This window comes from Empidonax traillii, unplaced genomic scaffold (assembly GCF_003031625.1).
Source record: "Empidonax traillii isolate 1590-97213 ecotype Southwest subspecies unplaced genomic scaffold, ASM303162v1 scaffold823:size356304, whole genome shotgun sequence".
NCBI classification, from domain to species: domain Eukaryota; kingdom Metazoa; phylum Chordata; class Aves; order Passeriformes; family Tyrannidae; genus Empidonax; species Empidonax traillii.
In genome coordinates this window covers 158550-184935 of record NW_020956016.1, presented here as the reverse complement: position 1 = coordinate 184935, position 26386 = coordinate 158550, and the positions used below count along the sequence as shown (strand labels likewise).

The 26386-nt window shown below is 37.9% G+C and overlaps 1 protein-coding gene across 1 annotated transcript in view; it reads right to left on the bottom strand.

The window, feature by feature from the left end:
- KCNB2 (potassium voltage-gated channel subfamily B member 2) overlaps positions 1–26386 on the bottom strand; it is a 178195-nt gene that overhangs the window by 7202 nt on the left and 144607 nt on the right. The gene's annotated exons all lie outside the window — the stretch shown is intronic.

Genomic DNA, 26386 nt, shown 5'->3' with positions numbered 1-26386 from the left:
TGTTAAAAAGAAAGGAGATATATAAAGGAGAATTTAGTTTCTAATAATTATTAAAATGTGTAAGTATACAAATGCTTCCTAAAAATGAAGTTTTGATTTGTCTAAGGATATAGGTTTTCTGATATAGTTTGTTACTTATTTTCATAGAATCATAGAAACATTAAGGTCAGAAAATATCACCAAGATCAAGTCCCACCTTTGACCAAACACCACCATGCCAACTAAACCATAGCACTAACTGCCATGCCAGTCATTTCTTGAACACATTAAGGGACGATGATTCCCTAGGCAGCCTGTTCAAATGCCTGACAATTTCTTCTTTCATTGAAGAAATTCTTCCTGATGTCCAACCTGAACCTCCCCTGGCACAGTTTTAGGCCATTTTCTCTTGTCCTGTCCCTGGCTGCCTGGGAAAAGAGGCCACCCCCCACCTTGCTGCAACCTCCTTTTAGGTAATTGTAGAGGGTGATGAGGTCTCCCCTGAGTCTCCTTCGCTCCAGGTTGAACAACTCCAGCTCCCTCTGCCACTCCTCATAGAACTTGTGCTTCAGACCTTCATCAGCCCTGTTGCCCCTCTCTGGACATGCTCCAGCACCTCAACATCTTTCTTGCAGTGAAAAGCCCAGAATAGGACACAGCACTTGAGATGTGGCCTCACCAGTGCTGAGTACAAGGGGACGGTCATTGCCCTCGTCCTTCTGGACACACTATTTCTGATCTAAGTCAGGGTACCATTGGCCTTTTGACCACCTGGGCACACTGCTGGCTTGTGCTTAGCTGGCTGATGAGCAGCACTCCCATGTTCTTTTCCACTTGGCTACTTTCCAGCCACTCTTCCTCAAGCCTGTAGCTCTACATGGGATTCTGGCCAAAGTGCAGGACCTGGCACTTGGCCTTGTTGAACCTCATATAGTTGGCTTCAGCCCATCAATCCAGCCTGTCCAGATCCCTCTGCAGAGCCTTTCTACCCTTCAGCAGATCAACACTCCCATTCAACATAGTGTAGACTGCAAACTTACTCAGGGAGCACTCAATACTACGTCCTTCATCCTTATTGATGAAGATATTAAACAGGATTGGCCCCAGTACTGAGCCTTGGGAAATCCCACTAGTGACTGGATACCAGCTGGATGTAGCACTGTTTACCACCACTTGCCAGGCCTGGATATCCAGCCAGTTCTTAACCCAGCAAAGAGTACATCTGTCCAAGCCATGGGCTGCCAGCTTCTCCAAGAGAATGCTGTGCGAGACAGTATTGAAGGCTTTACTGAAGTCCAGCTAGACAACATCCACAGCTTTTCTCTCATCTACTAGGCGGTCACCTGGTCATAAAAGGAGATCAGGTTGGTCAAGCAGGACCTGCCTTTCCTAAACTTCTACTGGTTCAGCCTGATCCCCTGGTTGTCCTGTACGTGCCATACGATCACACTCAAGATAATCTGCTCCATAACCTTCCTGGCACTGAGGTCAGGCTCACAGGCCTGCAGTTCCCTGGATCATCCTTCTGACCCTTCCTGTTCAGCCAGGGTGGTCTTCTTCCCTGCCAGCTTGTCTTTTGGTACATAGGGAGGGCTTGCTCCTATGCCTTGAAGATTTCCTTCTAAAAGTATGTCCAGCCTTCCTGGACCCTATTGTTATTAAGAATGTTTCTGAACTCTCTGAACCAGTGTTCTGAAGAGGCCAAATTCTGCCCTCTGGAAGTTCAAGGCAGAGGTTTTGTTGACCCCTTTCCTTACTTTAAAGCTCAGTTTAAGCTCGTTCATAAAAACATTTACTCTCATTTCGCAGAAATGGTACTGTCAAATTCACTTGGTGATATTCCAAGAACACACTAAGTCTGACAGAATTGCTGGAACACTCAAGAAGACTGAAATGCAGCTAAGCAGAACGCAAGTGTGAGGGTTGTATGCAGAGGAACTGGTTACAGTGGTGACAGTGGCTACAGAGATGGAAAGGCCGCCCCACTGTAGCTTTTAGAAAAATATCAGTAAACTTGTTTTGTCTATGGGTTACTAAGGAAAATTCAGCTCTTTAAGTACATGGAATTGGTCATGGTGTGTGGGTCTGTATTTGGCATCATCTTGTACATCACATTCTTCATAGAGCCCATTTAAAAAGCATCCTTAGGCTAATCTATCCTTATATTTCCCTTTAAAATTTCTGCTACCCACATCAGCAAAAGAAGCCAATCTTAGTAAAGAATGAGGGCAATAACAGTGCATACTTGGGCAGGGCTAATTACTGAAATTTGTGGTGTCCTGTAGTTACGACAGACAAAAGGAAACACTACAAGAGAACAATAACTGCCTTTCATACTCTGAAAGGTGCCTGTATCAGATTTCACTGGAATAAAACTACAAGCTTAAATAAGCTATACTAGCTTATCCACTTCACTGAAATCACTGTGAAATAGCTAATGCAGGCCTAAATTCTCTAAAATACTCAATAACATAATTACATTTTCAGAATTCAAAGAACAAATGAACAAGACAGAGGTCTGAATTGTTGAGCTTGAAGTTTCTGTCAAGCTGATGAAGCCTCATTGGGGCTAGCATCAGAATGTAAATAACAGCATTGGCAAAAGCTGTATAATACCAAGACCCAATTACTTGACATGCATTGTTCATTAAAAAAAGAAAACTGTAAGAACGTATCTGCCCAATTGTCATCGAACTGATTTTAATTAGGAAACACTGGCATTTTGGTCTGTCATGAGGAATTTACTTTATGCCTAAATGTTCCCCAGCATACAAAAGATTCTAGAAAAGAGGTGAGTCAGTGAATGTGACATCGCTAAAACTACAAGCATTTTATAGGTCTTGAACACAAAACTTTCCTGTTCAGAGTTGCCACCCAGGGTGTTTTACTGAAAACAACCATCTATCTGTTTGTTCCAGCCATTCATTCATATCCTCGTAACACAAAAGCCTGAAGTCTGCCAGCTACTTTAATAAAAAAAAATAGCACTATATTCCAGTCTAGCAAGCCTCGAATTTTTAGTGTTTTATCCATTTCATCTATAAGCATGAGTCTGTTCTTGGTAGAAAAAAAATCACAGCAAAATACAGTAGTTTGGGTTCTTCTAATGTAAGAATCTAAAACTTTTATTTGTCTGAGACACTGTTGAGTAATTAAAGTTATGCATCATTCCACATAGAATATGTTTTAATTATTGCAATTGATTAGATTTCACAACACATTAGGCATAAAAATGCCAAGGGAACACTAGGAAGAGAAAAAGAAGAAGAAGAAAAGGAACTCCCTATTCTGAGTCTACATAAAGAAGACTTTGCAGATAGTACTATGCAGGTAAATTACCACAGAAGAGATATATCTTACATTAACAGAAGCACAGAGTTTGTAAGAAAGACCTGTACAAATCTGTAGGCTGGCTATGCTGATACAGAAGAGTAAAAAACCACTGCTGACTGAATCTTTCCCAGGAAAATTTCCTGTTTTCTAGGCATGCTTCTGGAACTGTATTCTGGACTGAAATAACTGGAAACTTTGCATCCTCCAGGTAATTAAACTATGATCACAGTTCTTGACATACTATTTTTAACCTGCATTTCAGAATATAAACAATACTCTGTTAAATGACAGATTTTGGCAGCTTATGTCATTTAGCCATGGTACTACAAAAGCACATAAAATTCCAGCTCTTAATAAACTGTTAAAATATTTCCTTATAAATGGCAAAATGTTTCTAAAAACATGGATTAAGAGTTAAGATTTATAAATTTATATATAATATAAATTTATATATATATATATATATATAAATTTATAAATTCCCTTCTTATGAGCTGGATATGAGGCATTTGAATCTGCTGATGATGCAGTGAATAGTCAAATATTCCTTAAATTAATGATGCAGTCTTAACAGGGTCCTCCAGATGCTGTTGTTTCTGATTTCCAGGAGGCAAGGACTGGTATCAATCTCCCAAAAATGTAGCGGTTTCCCAGTATTAAACTGCCCCTAAAAAGTGGCTTTTGTCCTGTGTACCCATCTCATTGCTCATTATTGCCAGCAGTGTGAGGAATTCTGCATAAAATGGGCATACAACAGAATGAGGCAGAAAATAAAGGTGTAATGGAATAGCCTTCAAATTGCTCCTTGCTGTTCTGCAAAAACTGATATATGAAATGATATGATGAAAAGGCTTCTGACATAACTGATATGACAGTGTTATTGTTATATAGAGCAGAGAAAGAGTATGTATTAGGTTTACACTGAAATACAGCTGCTCAAGGGAAGTTTAGTTGAGCCCCACCTAAGAGCCAGTACAGTAAAACTGATTAATATAGGTTTCAATCTGGAATCAGGTAAGATTGTATTAGCTATGGTGTTTCTTTAGTCTTTTTGTTACAGGATCAGATCTAGGGTAGGATCTATACCATTTAAATAACAGACAGCAATACAGTGTCATTACTGTTCAAAGTTTTAGCTTCCATAGGCACTGAAATTCATCTGGCTGTTATATATTCTTCTCTTTCTGCATTTAAATGTATGATATTGTCTTGAAATAAAGTCCTCAAGCAGCATCTTTAGCTTTCCCTTTACAAAGTCTCCGAAAAAAGCTTTCAAAGATTACTGGAGCACTGTATCAGCTTTCTTGGGCACTTAGCTATACATTTTCAGAAGCATCTGCTCTTGGGAAAGAGTTGTCTTGATCTAGATTTGTGCAGATAGATAGCTGGAGCTGGTCTATGTTCTTCAGATCAATCCGAGAGCTACCAAGTGCTGTAGCCTGAAGGCTGTGCTGTGTCTTGCATGAAAGTGTCCTTAGCTTGTAGCACAGAGCTCCCAGCATCAGCCAGACAATCCACTGACTCCCAGCCACACTGGCAAGAGCAGAAGGTCAGATCATGGAGGTTTTTATTTCTCGGAGGGAGTAAGCCCATGAAAGTGGAAGACATATTGGTAGGCTGGATGAGAAGTTCAAGAAATCCATTTACATCAGCAGCATCCTTTCCTGTCAGGTGCCTTCAAATTGTGATACCGAGTTTGCAACTGAATGTAACAAAAAGTTTTGCCCAGTAGGAACTCTGTTTTGTACATCTGCCTAAATCTGTGTGCGTTCTGTTCTTGACATCTGAGACTATTCAAAGGAAATGCTCATTGGAGCAGCAAAGACAATGCTACAAACTGAGCTGTCTTCCAACTATAAGCATTAGCAAACAAGGGATGTCATGATTAGTCAGGACATCAGTCTGTAGATATTTAGGAGAAGAGGCCATTTTTATTTCCTTCAGTGATGCAAAGGAGAAGCACATTTTTACGTTTGTATAAACTGGATAAGTACAAAGATATTTTACCAGCTAATAATAGCACTCATCAGTACAGCACCATGGCTCTGCCTTCAGCAGCTGACACTGCTGTTCCTTACTAGACACCACAGAACAAGGTCATGACAGAGCATCTCTGTCCCTTGTCTCTTCATGGTCTCCCATCATTCTGTCCCTGGGACTTCCCAATTACAAGCATCACCTCTTGCTTCTGACCCACAATTCTACAGAGCTTTGCAGAGAGGACTGTACTCAGCTCACACCTGCAATTCTGCACTCAAAACATCCGCTGATGTGTCACAGATCACATCATGAACAGTCTCACAGACTTAGAAATCTTACTTTGAATCTAAGGTTTCAACAGACCACACTGGAAAATTTCAACAAAAAGACATTTTGCTACTGATAACAGGGTATTGCCCTTGCTGGCTCATACTAATTTTTAACATAAGGTACTTGGCCAGGAGACATGAAAAAGAAGACAAATAGGGACAAACTCTACTTGGATTTGCTCCAAACTGGAACACAATGGAGTTATGGCAAGCCTTAGGTATGCCAATCCTAGCAAATCTTAATTGTCCTGCACCACCAAAAATGATCTAAGAACAGATGTTTGCAAATGCTCCTTTTCTTAAGCCATAGAAAAGTTCATTTCCAGTTACTAAAATTAGACCTAGGTAACAATTTAAAATTATCCTGAAACTATTGCTCAGAAATAAATAAGACATTAGTCTCCAGTTGAGTCAGATACTCTGACCTCTGCCTCTGCTTTGTCATTATTAGAGCTGAGTCAGTACTTGCAAGAGTGAAGACAGAATTTCATAACACAGTAAGAAAGAAGTTTATATCATTCTGTCACAAAGTCTCAAAACAGACATCCTTTGTAGTTATCTTACAGAGCCTGCAAATACTCATTACAAGTGGAAAACTCCCACTGTCTGTGCACATCTGCCCTTTCAGAGTGCAACTTTCATCTCTTCTTATCTCTCTTGGAATAACCTCTGATTGCAGACTCCTGGCACAGGTCTAATAGCTCCACATACAATAGAGTGTTTAATTTTGGAAAAATAAGAGAGGGGAAAACCAGAATAACATAAATTTAGTTCATCTTATGGCTCTATCAGAGTTGCCCTTTCAGGAACATATCTGATAATGGTTCTGACAGCATGTCTAATCACTGAACCTCTCTGCTACTCTTGATTTCCTTCCTTGATGGCGTTATTTAGAATTCTGACCTTTCATTTTCCACGTTTTCCTAGATCATTATTATTAATATCTTTAAGGACTCAATTTGAACATTCTTCACTGCTCTTTCAGGGGTATTCATTAAGCCTGACATTAACCTCCATATATGAAAGTTAAGCTCTTAGTGTTGTATTTATCTGGTGCTTAAGCAATACAGTCTTTTCATTTTGTCTCTTTGCATTGCCATGATTGTCACTTTATAAGCTTAATTTAGAAGCTCATTTAGAAGGTTTTTACTGAAGATTTCATGACTAGCTCCATAAACACTCCTACCATATTTTTAGATATGAGAATTCTCTACGAGTTCATCAGTAGATGAGGAGCCACTGCTCTGTCTTCAGTTCAGCTTGCCTTGAAGCTAGTGAATTCAAGAACTTCTAAATGTTTATTTACAGCTCCATGAAGTTCAGTGGTGACTTTATTTAAGGAGTGGCATATGTCCAGGGATGTACTGTCCTAACAAGATCACCTGGACTGGGAGCCAACATGTGCAGTAAAGCTGTGGGCAGGTAATCAAAAGGGAAAAGCCTTTGTTTTTGTAATGTAGTGTCCTTCAGGTTTGTGCTTGAGGAGGCTCAAGGCAGGTGGTAGTTTGCTGCCTACCAATCCCAGAGAGACAAATGATTATAACATCAGCATGATCATAATGATGGTAATTCTAGTGGGAGGGGTGATAAGAGGTAGTTAAAGCTGAGATTTTGCCACTAGGTGACTCAAACTTCTCCAGGCACAGATATATTCAAGCAAGTTATTTTAAAACAGGCTGTGGTAGGTTTACTCAACCTGAGAAACTGCTGCTGTCTTGGCACAACCTTCACTTCAGAAGTTCAGTCACAAAGCCTTTCTGTGTAGCTGATATTCTCCCTGCATGAGAGCCCTGCATGAACTTCATTTTCTTCACAAAGCCTTTCCATATCTGTCCCTCTTCCACTTTGTGCTGACCTTCCCATTCCACAGACTAATATTTGCCTTAGAAGACCTAGAATCTCAGGAGGGATAGATCTGCCTAGGAAAGGATCCTTTGCTCTTTGAGATCAGCGAGTATACTTCTGGTTTAAATTAACAGTAATAAAATGCATCTCTCCTGCATTCTGTTACAGGTAAATTACTGGGTTTGTATTTATGCTATTAGGATAACAGTAATGGAATACAATCCCTCCTGCATTCTGTGGCAGGCCAACTGCATTTACTTAATGACTTGATTATTGCTTTAGGGAAGGATGACCTTGGGGTTTGTACCACCTAGAATTTCAGCATAAGAATTTAATAAAATTTGGGTTTGAGAATTGGATTATGGCTGAATATGGAGGTGGTTTGGTGTAAGGCAGTCCTTAGTGGGTAATATGGAAAATGAGAATTCTGGGAATCGCCTGAGTCTGTGAATCTGAACACAGGAACTATTAAAGTCTTTTAGAACACTAATGGCACATTAGCTACATAGCAGAAAACTAAGCACAACACTGCAAAAATTTGCAGGATGTATTTACTAAATATTGTGACCAAAAAGTGGTCTTGGAGACCAGAGAAACTGCCCTATGAACAAGTAATAGGCAATGGATTGGAAGTGTGACTATTAGCTTGATTTTTAACACAGCCCTGAAGAAATCTGCTGTAATTATTTATGGGCAAAAGTTGAGGATAATACTGGGGACATCTGTTAGATTGGTGAAGGTGGGAGACCTTAAGTACTCCCAGACGAAGACAGTCTTCATAGTTTGGGAAAAGGCATAAGTATTCAATTCAGCATCAGTGGAGATAACCCTGAATACTGAATTAGTGCAAAGCCAATGGGCATTACTTTGTTTCTTTTTTACCAGATTAAACCCCCTATCAAGTCAGTCATAATATTTTTTTATTGTTGTTGAAAAGCAAAAGAGTATCTCAGCTGCAGATATGAAATCAGTTATTTCATGATAAATAGCAAACTGTCCCCTGGGACTTAATGTAGAAGAAATGGCAGATCCAGTGATGTAACGTAAGTGAATGTGAATTGCTTTACTTTTTTCGCTAGGAATTGAATAAGCCCATGAATATCTGCCATGTAACTGACAGAAGTGGAGCTAGCACCTGCTTGAAATTATAGTATGACTAGTTTAATCAATTAAATAATTTAATGTATCTTACAGCGAAAATAAAAAGTATATCTAACTAGTGCTTTCTTTGCTCTATAACAATGGGATAGTTTTAAATCTCCCTTACAGAGAACACAAAAAATTAACGTCAAGAGTAATGTTAAAGGCTTTATTTATAAATAGCTTATTGACAACCTAAAGATTATTTTAAAATGGAAGAATTTGCCCATGTATGTAAGAAAGTCAGCTACATTTATCAAAAATGAATGTCTTTATTAAAGTCCTTGCCTGCCCTCATTCAGAAGTTTTCTAAACTTTTGGCACATTTCTTACATTTAGGTTGTATTTTGTACTAGCTATATAATTTTTGGGGTAGTGAAAGCTGAGTATTATTACTCAGATGAATGTACTAGAATCTTCAAAATTTACACTGAAGTCACGGACAAGGAGCTTGCAGTTTCCTTTGCACAGCAGACCACACGCAAGATCTGTTCTGCGAGTAGCGCACACACGAAAACATTGGCTTCATTACAGGAATTCTATTTAAAAAAAAAAAAAAAAAAAAGCCAAAAAAACCCCCCACCCACGACAAAACAGCCCAGTCCCTAAGCCAAAGCGGGGAGGTCGTCCCCAGCAGGGAGCGGGGCGACGGGACCTGGAGCGGCGGGAGCTGTCCCGCTGCGCCGTGCTGAACGCGGGCCCAAGGCAGAGCGCTATTGACATTCACTGTAAACCCCTTTTATTCTGCCCCCTTAAATATATGAAAGTATGGAAAATATACAGTCTGTAAAGATAAATCTGGAAAAATGAAGGCAGCTGTGGCATAATATTCGTTTCTCAGAAAAGAATACCACTGAAAGAGGTTGGAATCTCAGCAGAGGTGAGGTATTTCTTTTTACTGCTTGCCACTTAGTCATTGTAAACACCCAGCAAATCACGGTGGAGCTAAACAAGCAGGAGTAATGAAAAATCAAACCCCAGTTGTTTAGCTCTGAGGCGTTTTAGCATAGGCTGATGACTGGATATAATGGGGGAAATCAACACACCTGACATACAGAATTATTCTCATGCTACTAATTTTGATATTAAAATCCAACTTAAAACAGAAAGCTGGATGTAACTGATTTCAAAAAGTAGAAACTGAAAATTAAATGTATTGGTTCTCACTGTTTGTATTTGCCATTTAGTTTTAATGGAATTTGCTTATTCTTGAGAGCTCAAGTTCTTAACCAGGACTGTACACTTCAGTGTAATTTGCTGACAACTATAATAATTTTTTTAAAAAAGCCTATTTTCATTCCATCATCTTTTTTTTTTACCATTCACTAAGACTCTTTTTTAGTCATATCATACAGTGAGTAAGGATGGCCTCCCACCTGAAGGCAATTGTTATCTATCAGAGATTTGCTACTCAGGCTTATTTGAAATTAAGACAGGCACAAAATTCAGACATAATCTTTAGTCACACTTTTAAAATAGTTTTTATATCTTGGCTTCATTTCAATTTCTATATAAATTTCTGAGCTGCAGTACTAAATAAAACATCTACATCAATCTAAAGTTTTATATAAAGGTTATGCCAGTATTTCTCACTTGTAGAGTCAGAGAAATGGTTAAGAAAATGAGTCCAGTCTGTTGTTTCCTCTTTTGCAATACAGTAGGGTGTAGTTAAAGGTCTGCATATCTTAACTGTCTTCTTTTTATACTAAGCTGACTTTCCTTTCTTTCCCCCTTTTAACTCAAAGCTAATTTAGACTTCCATTGGAAGTACGTGTAATTTGATAGTTTTTCTCATTACTACATAAACTTGCATTTATAACACTACATCTCCAAGAGAAACAGACAAAACTTTCATATCATATCATGTATTTTAGGATGCTATAAAATTCTGGCAGATTTATTAAGTATACTCATTGCATGCTTCCAAGACTGTTTCCATGATAAATAGAGAGAAAAAAAAATTAAACTCAACAAAATAGATAGAGCTGTTTATCAGCTTTTTTTTTTTTTCCTTTTTTTTTTTTTCCCCCTGGAGGGTACTATTCCTACCCCATTGGAAGAAATTGCCATCTATGCATCTTTCTTTCCCAAATTATAGCACTGTTTCTTCTGGAGGCTTTTAGCTCCTTGAACTAATGCAAATTTACTATAAATATATCTAAAATCGAACACTGAATTAACTTTAGAGTCAAGTCTTGATATATATTTTTATTTTATGCTTATCTTATTATAAATCATTAAAAAATGTATACTACTCATAGTTCATATTTTATCTTTTCATTATATCTTATAAGGACAATATTTAATACACTTTTATGTATTTTGCAATGTGTTTCATTATTTTAACTACATAGCAATCCTGCCAAAACTTACTGAGAGCCCAGTCATGAAATAGTATGATGATCCCTTGATAATCCATTCATAACTTCCTTATGACAGAAGGAACTGAATTGTTCGATCTCCTACTCCTTTTTTTTAAGTACTTTTTCTTTCCATGTGCTGCTTTATAAGTTTTACCTCCTGCTGTGGCTACACAGCCCAGATTTGCAAAGCTAGGCATTAGATTGACAACTGTTCTTTGGCCAGGTTGGATCCTGAGCAACAGAGTCCAGAACCAGAATTCATGTTAGAAAATTTTCCTTATGTTAGATGCCACTCCAGAATTACTTTTGAAACTTCATCTGTAGTACTCCAGTTTCAAGCCCTTATTAAGGTGTGATGTATGCTGTAACATATCCACAGAGTACGATTTTCTTCAAACAAATACATAGATGTCCTCACATCATATTTAGGAAGGTCAAATTGTAACTGAATAAAGATCTGATGCACAAAATATATGTTATTAAAATACTATTAAAAGATACTGCTCATGCTGCTGTGAGTTCAGACTAACACAATACTAGATGAGAAAATGCCTGTAAGTTATTCAGACTCTGCTTTTAGCACAAATAACTGAACAGAGTGTTCAGGGACTGTCTGTTTTATCATAAACTGTGAGTTGAACAGAAGAAGAGCTGAATAGTCCCTGCCCTACAGAAAAGACTGGTTTTGTCTGATCAAAAATAAATATCTATTTGTCTTCAAACATGGTCTATCTGCATCACAGGGCCTGGTTTTGTTCTCAAGAAACCAAAGGGAAGTTTGTTGTTGCCTTTTCAGACTGCAGAAGTGGAGTTTTTGGTAAGCTCTATTGGGGAGCAAAGGAAAACAGTCTGACAAGCATTAGTCTAGAGATCCACAAAAGTTTTGATATTTTTCCTATTTTGTATTCTAACCAGCAGATGTCTCTGTTTTATCATGCAGTTGTTGGGAAAGACACACTATTACTGTTGTCACAACACATATTTAGTAAAAAACCCATTTGTTTCCCATGAAATATGTGAATATAAAAATGCCAACTTAATCCTCTCAGCATAACCTGCTGATTTCTGACCAACCTAAGCTCCCAGAAGCTTTGGTGAGAGCACTGGCTGCTAAGCAATTTTGAAAATCATTTTTATGGAATTGTCCCGTAGGATTTTAAGAGGACAAAAGGGAATTGGTGAGATTCTATGGATATTCACATAAAAAATGCAATGCATTTAGTACAGCTTTCCTTATCCCATGAGAATGGTCTCAGAAGCAGCTTATGGAACAGTGTGGAGTATTTGATTTCTACATAATGCCTCAGGAAATTCCAAGTTTTAATAGACGAATTATCTTCTCTGCTTCATGAATGTCGAATGAAGTAATGTGTAAGATGATACTATTTCTGCATCTACAGGTATGAAGACCAGTAATGTGGATTATTTGAAACATTCATCCCTAACTGAAAATATCAATGTGATGCAATTCTATTCAGACATCTGTATTTTCCTCTTCATTTCAGAAACATATAGGATATATAGTTATGCTAAAGCTTTACAGAGAAGATCAGCAGTTTTAACACTCTATTCAAATTCCATTATTTTAAATATATATAAAATGAAGATACATAATTTCAGAACTTATACCTTCTTGAATTCTAATAATTGTCTAAGAAAGTGATAGCTTTCTATCAGTTGTTTCCTGGCTTTATTCTTGTTGTCCTATGGCAATAATCCATATATTTAAAATCTAGGACCGAGTTTTCTTGCTCTGTTTTCCTGGGTATCTTTATATTTGAGATCCTGGATTAGGTCATCAGAAAAACTGCTACACTGGATTTACACTGAGCCCTGAGCTGCATCGGAACTTTTTGTCTGTGGGTTGCTCCATCCTGGTCAGATGCTCCCTTGGTAGAAATCCCCATAGAAACTGTTAGGATTTGTGATTGTGCCTCATACAAACTAAATTACATAAACATATTATCTTAGAGAAGAAAAATGTTGCCTACTGTAGATGACAGTTGTTCCCACATGAACGAAAGGAGTATGTTGGGGCTTTTTTTTTCCCCACCGAGACCCAAGTCAGTGTTGGAAACATAACTTCTCCAGCTGGAGGGAGCGTTCTGCCTCAAGGACAAATATGTGTTACAGACTTCCTCTACACGTTCATACTTCCACTCGCTGTGGCTGTTTCTCCTACTGTTATGCTCACCATAGGTGAGCTGGTTTTTGCCCACATGTAACTAATGAGAGGCATAGATGGCCAGTCTCTGAGTCATCAGCCCTGTGTCACTGGTTCTGCTTCCTCAGAGGGTGGCCATTCCTGGGAGCCAAGCAGAACACTGCGTAGCAGAAACATCAGGCCTTACCCTGGAATGACTTATTATTAGACACAGCTTTCCCCCAAATGTATGAACAATGAGGAGCTGATTGAAGAAGGGGAAGTAAGTGCTGAGTAGTTGCAAAAGGACCAAACTGTCTGTCGAATCTTCCTGATTGTCAAACTGATGGCCAGGCCACAGAAACCCCAGAGGTTTCCATGACTGCAGGTATACAGCAGAGTTTCTACAGCTCAATCAGGCTTAAGACAAGAAATAAACCTGAAAATAAATTTGTCAGGTATGAATGCAGCTATCTGCAGCAAGGTTATGGACAATAAAATTCATCTTCAAAGAACCCTTGAACATGGAACAAATACATTATACTCTGGCTATGCCCCAGGAAGTATCTTTCCCAGCTGACAATTTCATAATACATATATTTTTTCTTTTAACTTCTAGCATCTGGCAATTTACAATATAGACTTGTAATGGAGGCTTCGGGGTATTTACAACTGCTTCTATTTACGTACTGATTGCATACACTTCTACTTCTGAAAAGCCAAAGAAAAAAAACCCACCATCACCAGAAAACCAAAAATTTGATTTAAGGGCAACACAATTCTTTATTTTGCAAGATATTTATGATAAGGTATAGCACTGCATGAGAAAGTAATGAAGAAAAAGATTTGTGTCATTATTCAGTCATAAGTGCTAATCAAAACAAAGTAAATAGCCTTGAAAAGTCTTTTGCTGTGGAATATTTATGACAAAATCATGTGGCTTTTAGTAGTTTACAGAGAATCATGGCAATACTGGAAGAGGACAGTAAAACTGAGCACCAATCAGCTCCACCTGGAATAAACTGTAACCACCATGTATAAGGAATATATGTGATATTACTACATACTGTTATATATGGTTTCTCTAAGATGTAAACATGAAGCTCTATTCTTTCAAAAGGATTATATATTATTCATCTTGCGGATTATAACTGCTTCTGCTTTATTCTGGGTCCCTCGTGCCCAATTATTTTTCTGCAAGCAGTCTAATGAGAAACACATTTTTATGGGAAAATACCTGTTTTACTATACCTAGAAGCTAACTGACAGTGATGTATTTCACTGCTATTAATAGAAACACAGCAACGGCACCATGGCTGAGGTTTGTTTTTTTTTTTTTTTTTTTCCCAAATGATTTATCTTAGTAGTCATGGAAGTGCACGCTCCTATAATTGTCCCATACTCCTTTGAAGGCTAAGAATTGGGATAGGGGTGATTTGTTGCCTTCAGTGAATACATTTGACATCATGACAGAAAAGCTAATGTTAGCCTGAAAGGAAATAAGTGGCAATACTGCTTTTGCAGTTGTGTAAGATGGAGAAATGCATGTGATGTGAAGATTAAGGAGTCAAAGCATAGGAATATTTGAGGTCCTTTGCAAAATTTGGGATCTTGACTCCTGAACTGAATTTTCAGCATCTAAGAAAACACTCCTCACCTTTGAGCTCCTGTTTATATTACAGAATCCAAAATATCCTTTTGAAGTATTTCCATTAAGACAGAAAATGAGATTGGAATTATTTAGAAATACGGGACTATATTAACTCATAGTGACTGAGGGGAATATACGATCTTCCATTAGCCCTAATATCAACATTTGTGGATACATCTATGTTCAAACCCTGCTTCATTTCCAAATCCTGGTTAACTTCCAGGTTCTTTCTGGAGGCATGCAATCACCTTTGTCTGAGATGAAATCAATATTCTTGATAATACACTGCAGAAGAGTAATATGGACAGAACACTGAAGTCTAAAAGCAGGAACAAGGATGTTTAGACCAGATTTGCTCACAATCTTCACCTCTGCACAGGTGCCCCTACTGACACTTCCAAAATGGAAGGGACTTTTGAGTGACCTGTCTATGTGCTCGGACTGAGCGAAAACAGACACTTTCATCCCTATCACTAACATGCTTTCAAATGTACACTTTGTAGCTACAATCTGACACCAAATCTGATTTGCAAGAGACAGGACTCATATAGCAACTGTGTGATGTTACTGTACATATTTAGTGCATCAGTTGGGGGAAGCCTGCTATATGTAACCCAACAAGATAAACAGCAGTTTCTGGGGATTTTTATCTGCAGGAGGCTTGTTTCAGAGCAGCATGATCTGGGTAAGAGATTCCCCTAAAGGCATGTGAAATCATAAAGGAGGAATACAGTTTCCAAATCTCTCTCAGTGGAAATCAGAGAGCCAAACAGTAAAATGGTGCCAGCAAAGAAAATGAGGAACAGATGTACTTTCATTGTCTGATCCTTCTACTTACAGCTAGTCTTTCAATATGATGAACACCACTGCTAACACCAAAACGTGCAAATAAAGTTGCATTGAAAGTGTTAAACATCAGCAATGTTAGTAGGGTCACTAGCTGCACACCAGATCTGGAAGCTGGGATGAAAGGGCTTATGTTTTTATCTTTACATCAAAAGAAAACATGTTTTCTCTGAAATACCCTGTCAAAAAGAAAAAGCTGCAGTCTCCTTTCCATTACAAAGTATTGTTCTTTTATTAAAATTCATTTAGTTTCTAACTTTGTAGATGAGAAGAAAAGCAGTATTTATTCTGGAGTGGCCAATTGCTTTTGAATTTGACAAATGACTTAAATTATTTGCTTATCAGATTTACTTTAGGAATGAATTGTATATTTTTTTCCAAAGGGTGTTACAATTCCTAAAGAGTTTCATCAATTTTCCATTAATGTGCAAGTCAGTCTTAGGAACATCTATTAAAGCAGACACATCATTTTAACCTCTTGGTAGCAGAAGTTGGAATTAGCATATTAGCACCTAAGCAACCTTGGTCCATTGATGACAACGGATTAAACTGCAGCATGCTGTGCCTGCTGTGAAAGAATTCACTATACCTGGTCTAACGTGTTTTCTGCAGTGCACAAATCCTTGTCCAGATCCACAGAATTCAGCTGGAATATCCTCACCAACTTCCTGTGCAAAATGCCCATGTAAAGCAGGTGTCAGGGATTAAAATCCTACCTCAATTTGATGTATTTAAAGGCAGCTTAGAAGAGTGAGCCTTTGGCTGTTTCTTAAATATTCTTTCTAGAATATATACCGTAATCATTCAGTTTTTCAAAAAATGCAATTGCTCTGAAACATAGAAGTTAGAGGCCGATAAGACCTTTTAAGGCACGACGAATACTCGTCTAATAATGCCAGATAAATTAATATGCCTTTTGCTGCCTGACAATGCTGGAGTTGGTCAAATAGCTAAAACAAGAATATATTTGTGTTGCTGTAATGTTACTAGCATAACATTTCTGATCAGTAATTTATACATCAAGATATGCTTCAAAATCTGATCACCATAGTAATCCTAGCTGTAAGAACCCCACTGCTTTAAACTGAAATCTTAAAAAAAAATCAAAACCAAATCTTTAAAAATCTACTTGGTAGAATTATGGTAGCAGCAGTAGAATTTCAAATTTAGTGACTGAATGATTTTTTTTTCAGTGAGATATCTGGTTAAACATTTATCATTATTTGTTATTCAAATAGTATTGACATCACAGCAAAAGAAAAGAAGTATCAAATATAAAGGCATAGATACCTTATATAAAATGCCAACGTTTTCTATTATTTTTTAAGCTAGTCAGAAGTTTCCCTAGAATAAAGTTATGAATGGAAATTGTTGATCTGCAATATTACTGCCTTAAGCTTTGCTGACCTTCGAGTTATCAAAACCTGCAGTTAAGTCCTGAAATTGGAAGCCAGGAGGGCTTTCTAGATACAAGCTGTGTCATTTTCAAGAGATTCAAATGCAAAGGGCTCCTAGGGAAGTCTGTGGAATATCATGTCTATGGCCTCACTTTTCCTAGCTAAAAATTTCCTATTGTGTAAAACTTCTACATAAAAACTACTCTGTAGTAGCTGCCAACTTTACACTGGTCTTACTAGGATCAATTCATTATGTTCGGCATTTGATAAACTTTCAGAGATCAGTTCCCACTTAAATAACAGCATCTTGCTGGTTGTCTTTCTTACACAGAAATGAAAGATGAGGTTATTGTTGTTCATGTACAGCTACACAGGCACATCGGGTTTGCTGGCCATAGCCTAAGAACCAGCACTGATATTCTTATTATTGGTTTTTAAATGGTTCTGGAAACGATCCCACACTGGACTAAATAGTCAGCATTAACCACAAATGCGCTACCCCTCTGAAGTACCAATTTGCATGACATGATTTTGTGGCATCTTTATAATTAATCATTTACCACTGTTTACATTGCATTGCTGGAAGACTGCAGTTCACTTTGAGGTGGGATCTTTACAGACAATTGGCAGACTCTTGACTGGATCTAGATTAACTTGATACTGAATGAACACAATAAATAAAATGGAAAGATAGGAAGATGGTTACACTATCTGTACTGGTCCAAGCTCAGTACCACATATATATCAGGGGGAATGGGGACCTTTTTGAATTTTGGGCATTTTGTAGCAGTAAGTACCCTTTACATGGTTAAAAATACAATTTATTATTTTCAATGATCATTTAGTTTTGCAGACAATTTATATATGTAAAACTTTTTTTGCAACAATACAAAAGGCAAAAGGTGCCTTTAGATTAAAAAAAATTGGGTTGTCACCTTAAGAATAATTTCCATTTCCTCCCAGTGAAATAAATACAGTCCTTAAAGATAAGGGCAAGGCTTGAAATGGGTAAACTGGTCTAGGAATGCAGAGCTCATACAGCTCAGTTGGATAGAGTGGCTTATATTAATTCTGTTCACTTTCTCCCGTACCTAACAAATATCATATAGTATTTCCAACAAATCATTGGCTTTTCCTTCTCTTCCCTCCTGAAGATACTTGTTTGCAGAAATTCTGCCAAATACATGAATACATGAATAACTTATTTATTTTCTACATTTTCCATGACAGAAAGAAATGATAAGTATCCCATTTGAAGAAAAGTCTATTAAAAAATTTGAAATGGAAAAAAAAAAAAAAATCATCCTTTTCCTTTGCTCTCCACTAGCCTGCCAGGGTGGAAGACTGACATTATTAGTTATTCTCACTGGACTACCTTTTCATTACATTTTGCTAGTTCATTACAATTCCTGTTTACCAATTTATAAGCTTCCACTTCAGAAATTTAAAATAAGACATAACTGGTATGTGCATGTATCTGTGTGTGGTTATCTATCTTAACTACAGCGTCTACAAAAGCACAAACCTTAGTGACCTTAATGCAATCAGGAAAGGAACTTCTGAGTCCTTTCAATACAAATGCCCTATTAATGCCTTTTACAGCTGATCTTCAGAATGATGAGTGGAAACATATGAGGACAGCTGATGTGCTGATAGACAATAGGTCAAATCTTTACAGGGTTCCATATGTTACTGCTGAAAGCTTACGCAATTCCTTGCACGCATGATTATTTATAGTGTTGAAGAATAAACCAAGAGTATTGGTATCTGATCCATATCTCTGATAGATAAACCAAACTAAATGCCAACTGAGTGAACAACAGATGCCCATGAAGCTCATCGGGTTGACAGATGTCACTTGAATAAAGTTTATTAAATATTAATGGCCACTTAAGCGGATTTTCTCTGCTAGTTTTTCTCTGGAGCAGCCACCAAATCCCAAATTATCTGGGCTGCATTACAGTCCATGAAATACGCCTATGCTGCTTCAAGGTCTAGGGAAGGTTGCATCTCAAGCCCTTTGAGCAAGAACTTTCATCTTTCTATATCTCCACAGGTGTGGAGATATAGAGGTTTAATTATCCTACTTTAAAAATGGTTCTTGGATGCTAACATATGCTGCTTGGTTATGAATACAACAACCAAACAACAATACAATGCAACAATAAAACAACAATAAAAATAATATGTTTACTTTACAAATAGAAGTAAAATGCTTGGCCTAGAGGTTCTTAAACTGTATAATACTTAACTGCCATGAAAGAGGCATAAATAATGCCAAGGAAGACAACAGCTTCCTTCTGAGCAGAAATACAGTTGGGAACTGCTGCTGTTTGCTCCCTGCATTACCATAGAGATGGTACAGGAAAAAAATAAACTTCTGAGGACTTTTTATTTTGCAACAGATAAAACTATGCAGTTCAGAACAATGGGCAGCATCTCTCCAGGACACAGGCAGGAGGATGTGAAGCATAGAAGCAGAAACTTTACATATAATGAGCCACTTCACACAGCAGATTATGTGGTAGCCTCTCATAGCAGAGTAAAATAATTCCCCCAGAGTAAAATAATGTCCCCCAGTGTGAGCTTAATTTTAAAAGACATCTCCTTACAACTGCAAGGGATAATATTTTGCAGTGATAGGGAACATCTGAATAAGAAGCAAGAGACTGGAGTATTGGCTGTGACTACCTGCAATTACCATCCGAACTCTCTCTTACAAAGAAGTAATTCCAGATCTCCACAGATGTTCCTATATTCATGTACTGTATAGATGAGGAGGACAAAGATATCTGCTCAGACTACTTACCTCACACAGACCTTTAGATATTTTGAGTAATCTAAAATGTACAAAATGTACATATAAAACAGCAGAACATTGTCTCAAGATTAGAGATTCGGAAGAAAAGTCACCAAATATCAGATTTACTCTTACTCAAAACTGCCATTTACAAATCCCTAGATTTCATGAGAGCAGCAGATGCTGAACATTCGTTTCTAACTCATTTGTGTTCCATGCAGTAGAATGAATTCTTTTTGCTCTCTTCATAAATATCCTTCCCATACAATTCTAACATTATTTCCAAAAGATGAAATTATTTTCGAAGTTGGGTATTTTCTCCATTTCATTTTGTATGGTTTTTGAAGTAACAAAGAAGTAAAGCTTCTCTTCACTTCAAATGCAACACCTGTTAGCATTCATATATATTATACATATACACATACACATATACGTGCACATATACAGACATATCTACATGTATGTATATGTGTGTATGTATGTAGGTACACTGATACAGAGAGAGATCCCTGGTAAATATCTACAAATCTGAAAGACAAACGCTTAATTTAGGAGCATTCAGACTTGTGGGCTACACTGCTGGCAAGGTGCTAAATTCAATTTACTAAGCCCTTTATGCAATGCTTTGTAACACAAAAAATTGCAGATGTGCCAAAAGTAACAAAGCGGATTGGTGTGGAAGATTTAATGAATTTATGCTGCTCTGAAAGCCCGAGTCAAACATCATATTCCTGGGGCTTAATTTGAATTGCTAGTGCTTTTTAAAGTAATTAAGAGCATACAGTTAGGAGACATTTAAACTGGCCTGGAAATAATCTGCAGAAAAATACAGTTTGCTTCATATCTTTTCTGCATTGTGTCATGTTGGGTTTCATGTTAGTGCATAGTGCTCTGTCCAAGACTTTAATTTTGATTATGTCAGTGTTCTCAGTTCCCACTGAGATGTGCGAGAATCCCACCAATAGAGAGTAGCAAGAAAGAAAGCTCAAAAGTAACAATGAAAATGCTTATATACCATGGAAAAAACTCCTGGGCTTTGAGGACTTCAGGTAGATACTTGTATAACAAATGCATACAGGGTGATTCTTTGTTAATTCTATTTGATGAAATACCTGGAACACCCCTTCCACGGTTCTTTGGGGGTTTTTTTTTGGCTTGTTTTTTTTTTTTTTTTTTTTTTTTAATCAATTCACAGTATTTCCTGATTTGCTTCAGCAACCTGATCTCATTTCAATAATTCTCTTTGTGGGGAAGATGAAATGGAAAACATCTAAAACAGTCAGTTCAGCTCCAAATTCAGTTATACCGAAATGTTTTTAATGTAATATTGTACTGTGATTTATACCCATTTAGCAAGGCCAAGCATTAACAGAATCGAAAGAAAGAGAAAAAGAGTAACATTTTTACTGGACTTATACTAGATCTTCTCTTCAGGAAAAAAAACCTCACAAAAAAACGGGTCTCTAGACTGACTTATATCAGAACAGTTAACCACATAATATTGATATGTCAAAATTAGGAGTATCTACAGAATACTGATTGAATCCTGGAGGTACTTCACCAGTGTTTATTAGAACAGATGGGCAAGGCTTTACTGAGGAAAATTTCGAGAGAAAAGAAAATGAAATATTTACTCCATGCCTTTTCTCTGCTTTGATGGTGTTAAAAAAAAAAAAAGAAGGTATTTTGTTTAGAAACCAAAATGTTTCAGATATCCACTACAAAGGGGAAGATTTTTATTTAGAGGGGAAAGCTTTTCTAAACAAATTTCAAACAGTAAATTTCTGACTCACTCCACTGGAAACTATGAATGGAGCCTTTCGTATCTGTACAACACACTAGAATACTTCTGGGGGTACTGCATCACTATTACCTGCAGTCTGGTCACCTGTTGGAATGGTCACATTCGACCTTCCCAATTTAACTGCCACTTTTCTTCAGGTGGGTGAATCTCAGCACAAATGTTTAACAGATCCACCACAAGCTGATGCGTCCTAATGCACAGCAAATACCCAAATCCTTTAAAACAAGGCTGACTCAGAATGTGCAGAAAATCACCTTCTGGGGCACTTGCACATCCTGAGACACACCGGATTTAGTGGGATACCATTGTAGAAACACTTTTGAATTGGTTCATCAAAGTTAAGGGTGTGAAGTTTAGGTGGAACAAATATGAATTCTGATGTTCATGATATTTCCTGATGCTTCATAGAATCAGTAATTTGCATGTGATTCTTTAAGGAAATTAATATTAAGTAATATGCACAGTATATTAACCTTCTCTTATCCTGTATATAATACAATTAATATAAGACAACATAGATTATTATGTATGGATAATAGGAATGGGAAGAGTACAGTTCATTTCTTTAATTGCAAGGGAATTTCATATTATTCAGCGGGGTATCCTCAGACTGGATATCTGCAGTGGCTTCTATTATTACATACTTCCCAAAATGAAGCTGAAAACTAAAGTCACCAATCTATGTCAGAATCATGATTTTAAAGAATCAGAGAATTACAAAGTTGGAAAGGACTTCTAGATATCATCTAGTTTACTTCAGGCCCCCCCCCCCCTTCTCAAAGCAAGTCATGGTCAACTAGAGAAGGTTGATCAAGGCTGTATCCAGTCAGGTTTCGATTATCTCCAAGGTTAGACACTCCACAACCACCTTGGGCATCCTGTTCCAGAGTTTGACCACTCTCACAGTACATTTTTTTTGCTTAAATTTAAATAGAATATCCTGTCCTGTCACTTGCCACCAGCAAGGAGTCTGGCTCTACCCTCTTTATCCACGCCCCCAAACAGGTATTTGTACACATTGGTAAGATTACCCCTGAAACTTCATTCTTCTAGGCTGGACAGCCCCAGCTTTCATTCTCCTCTTGTTTTACAGATGCTTTAATTCCTCAGTCATCTTCACGGCCCTTTGAAAGGGGCTCCAGTCTGTCGGTCTCTCTCTCTCACTGGGGAGTCCAGAACTGGATACATGAGTCCAGGTGTGGCCTCTCCAGGGATGCAGAGCCCTGAGGCTCTCTCAGTCTACTGACAACACTCATCCTAATGCAGTCCAGATGCTGTTGGCCTTCCTTGCTGCAAAGGTACATTGCTGTCTCATGTTCAACTCGGTGTCCACCAGGACCCAAAGTTCCTTTTCTGCAAAGCTGTTTCGAGACAGCTGACCCCCAGCACATACTGGTGCCTGGGGTTGCTCCTTCCCACGTGCAGGTATTTGCATTTTTCTTTTGCTGAACTTCACGAGGTTTCTATTGGCTTATTTCTGCAGCTTGTCAAGGCCTCTTTGAATGGCAACACAACCCTCAGTGTAAAACAATTTGACATTTTATCATCCACAGCTGAATTTGGGCTCCTTCCCATCATCCAGGCCATTAAGGAAGATGTCAAACAGTATTGCCCCCAGGACTGCTGCCTGGAGTACACCATTTGTGACTGGCCTCCAGCTGGACTTCATGCTGCTTTTACAACCCTTTGAGCCTCTCAGTTCAGCCAGTTTTTAGTCCACTTCACTTCCCATTTACCTAACTTGTATTTTATCAGTTTGTCTGAGAGAATGCTATGACAGACAGAGTCAAAGCCTTATTAACATTCACTAATCTCCTCACATTCACCAAGAGAGTCATGTCATTATGGAAAGATATCAGGTTAGTTAAGCATATTTTTCTCATTTGTAAATCCATCTCTCAGTCACCTTCATGTTCTTAATATAGTTGGAAACAGCTTCCAGGATGATTTGTTGCATGACCTTCCCAGGGACTGAGGTGTGGGTGACCATTTTCTCCTTCTTCCCCTTCTTGAAGACATGAGTGAGATTTGCTTTCTTCCAGTCCACATGAGCCTCTCCTGATCACCACTACTTTTCAAAGATAATTGAGAGTGGCTTTCATCACCTCAGCACTTGTGGGTTCACCCCATCAGATCCCATTGACCTGTGTATGCCCAGTTTGTTTAAGTGTTCCTTACTCTGATTCTCCTTCACCAAGGATAGCTCTTGCTCCAGAATTTCCTAGGCTTCTCACAGATCTGGTATTGCTGAAGTCTGATCTTATCAGTAAAGACCCTCTGTGGTGGCTCAGGCTGCAGCTTCAGTGCTGCTAATGCAAACTGTATAATCTTTCAGTAGTAGTGATGGGTAGTGGATGGGTTAGAAATAACTTTCCTTGACATTTAAGTTCTAGGCTCATTTTTTTAACAGCTATTAGCAAGAAAAGCCTTGTTTTTCTCTACCAGAAGAGATTTGCATGTAGAACTCCAAAGCATTGTAGTGAAGATGTGGGACTAGCAATCTCAGGATATACAGCAGCGCTGAAGGAATAGTTCTTCAGTGAACCTAATCACATGCTACCACATCTCCAATGCTATTAGTTCTGAACTATCTAGATTATGCCCAGCAATTTCTGTACAACAGTAACTCCTATTATTTTTCAGAATTCCCCCAATAAACAGATAAAAGGTGTAGAGTGACTCATAAATAAATAAATAATGTAACTCATGGAAAGCAGTTACCATAATTTTTGGTTTTATTTTACTGCTGGAAAATTTCCACTCTAAAGACTAGTTTTATGTTCCATGTAGAAGAACATCTTGTTACCACAAAGTACTGAAAGTCACACATTCTGACTTGCTAGATATCGCAGAAATTGATTTTAGCCCAGAATGTAAAAAGCCACAGCAAAATTATCATAATCATAAATTGCATCTGAAGACCACCATTTCTTTTTTTGTGTGTGTGTCAAGTGGTAATATAGATAATAAATTCAAACACACTTTGGAATGAAACAATTCAGCAGATGAGTAACTATTGAAAGGGTTTCCTGGAACTGAGAATGACCAGAGTGAAAATAAGAATAAAACACAATTCTAATAAAAATGACTACTTAGGAAATATTTACTGTTTGAAATTTTCCAAGACTGTCTGGCAGTTTTTTCCATGCTGTACTAGCCTGATTGCTAACAATTTTTCTTCTTTTTCTTACAGACACCTTTCTCTCATTGTTGCTACCTGACAACTGCAAAGAAAATATATCCGGTAACAAATGCCTCTTTACCAGAAAATTTGTTTAGAACTCCCATTTGTTTAAAACTTTTCTAATTTTAAACAAGAGAACAAATTCCTATCATAACAAAATAAACTTCTGCATGCTCATTTTTATATGTTTTACTGATATGGTGAAAATAAGTCACTGATAGGCAAACCTCAAAAAAATTAAGAGGCCACATCCGAAAGGATAGTTAAAAAGTCAACTGAATGCAGAATTTTTCAGCATGCAGGCCAGTGGAAGGGATCTGGGGGAACTGTGCTGACAGTGCCTGCACAGTAGGGTTCACTGAGTGGGCAGGCACAAATCACAGGAACTGGGTTCTAGACTTCTGCATAGTCACAGAAAGCTTTTCCCTTTCAGTCCTGCTGTCCAGCAACAGTGGTTAATGCCAGCAGATAACAGCTACTAATGCGGCCTGGGATGAGAAGAGGGATTGACTGCGTTTGCTGAAGGGCAGGGACAAGAATGAGCCAGGAGCAGTTGAGCCTTAAAAGAGAAAAAAATAGGAAGAGATATGCTGGGACAGAAAGATGGCATCTTTTAGAAAAATATGCTATTTTTCTATGACATCGAGACAGGAGACCTGTTTGGAAAATTGGGGGCCTGTGTTTGAAACAGGGCTAAAAGCTACTTGCTTACCACTGTATTCACTAAACAGCTCCTTTTAGCAACTTCTGGCTAGCAGAATATGTAACTGACATTTCTGAACTGTCACTGGTGCAGTATGATACTTCCCCACAGCATATGGACTTAGAAATGATCGTCCTTGCCATTGGCTGGAGCATGCACTTCATTTTCTGAGCTTTTGAATATATTTACATCATAGGACTGTCACTCTGCAGCACATACCTAAAGCCCCAAGGTCATTAATCATCTCATATGAAAGATATAAAGCTACTAGAATAGAACATTGTCACCAGACAAATTACAGTATATTTCTGACCTTGTGTCTTAAATATTTATCATAGCTGTAAGTAGATTTGCTGGGCTGCTGTTTTGAGAATATGAAGAAAGCTGCAATGAAGGGAAGCTTGCCATTTGTTCTATGAATAAACAGGGCACTTCAAGATTCATCAATCCAGTGCCTTCCCAAAGCAATAAATTCATCTTCAAAGGAAAAAAAACCTTCCACCTTCAGTTGCAGATTTAATTTGTCATTACTGGGCATATATGTTTGGTTTGATGATTTAAAAGCAAATTCTTAGTGACAGAATTTGGCAAAACCATGAAAAAATTACCTTTACAATATACAATGCTGTGCTTCACTTTGAAATCTATGTCATTATGCTCACATCTATTTCCAGACTTTATTAGGGTGTGTGGTAGAGAAATCCCATCAAATCAATCAGAACCTTTGAAGATAGGTTTTTCATAGCTGCTATTCATCATGCCTGATTCTGACTCTGTTTCCAATAACAAATAGGAAACACCCTTATCCTTCAGTGAAAACACTCTCACCCTTCTCTTTGATGCTTCTTTCAAGAAGAGGAGGTATCTCATACTTTCATGCCCTATCATA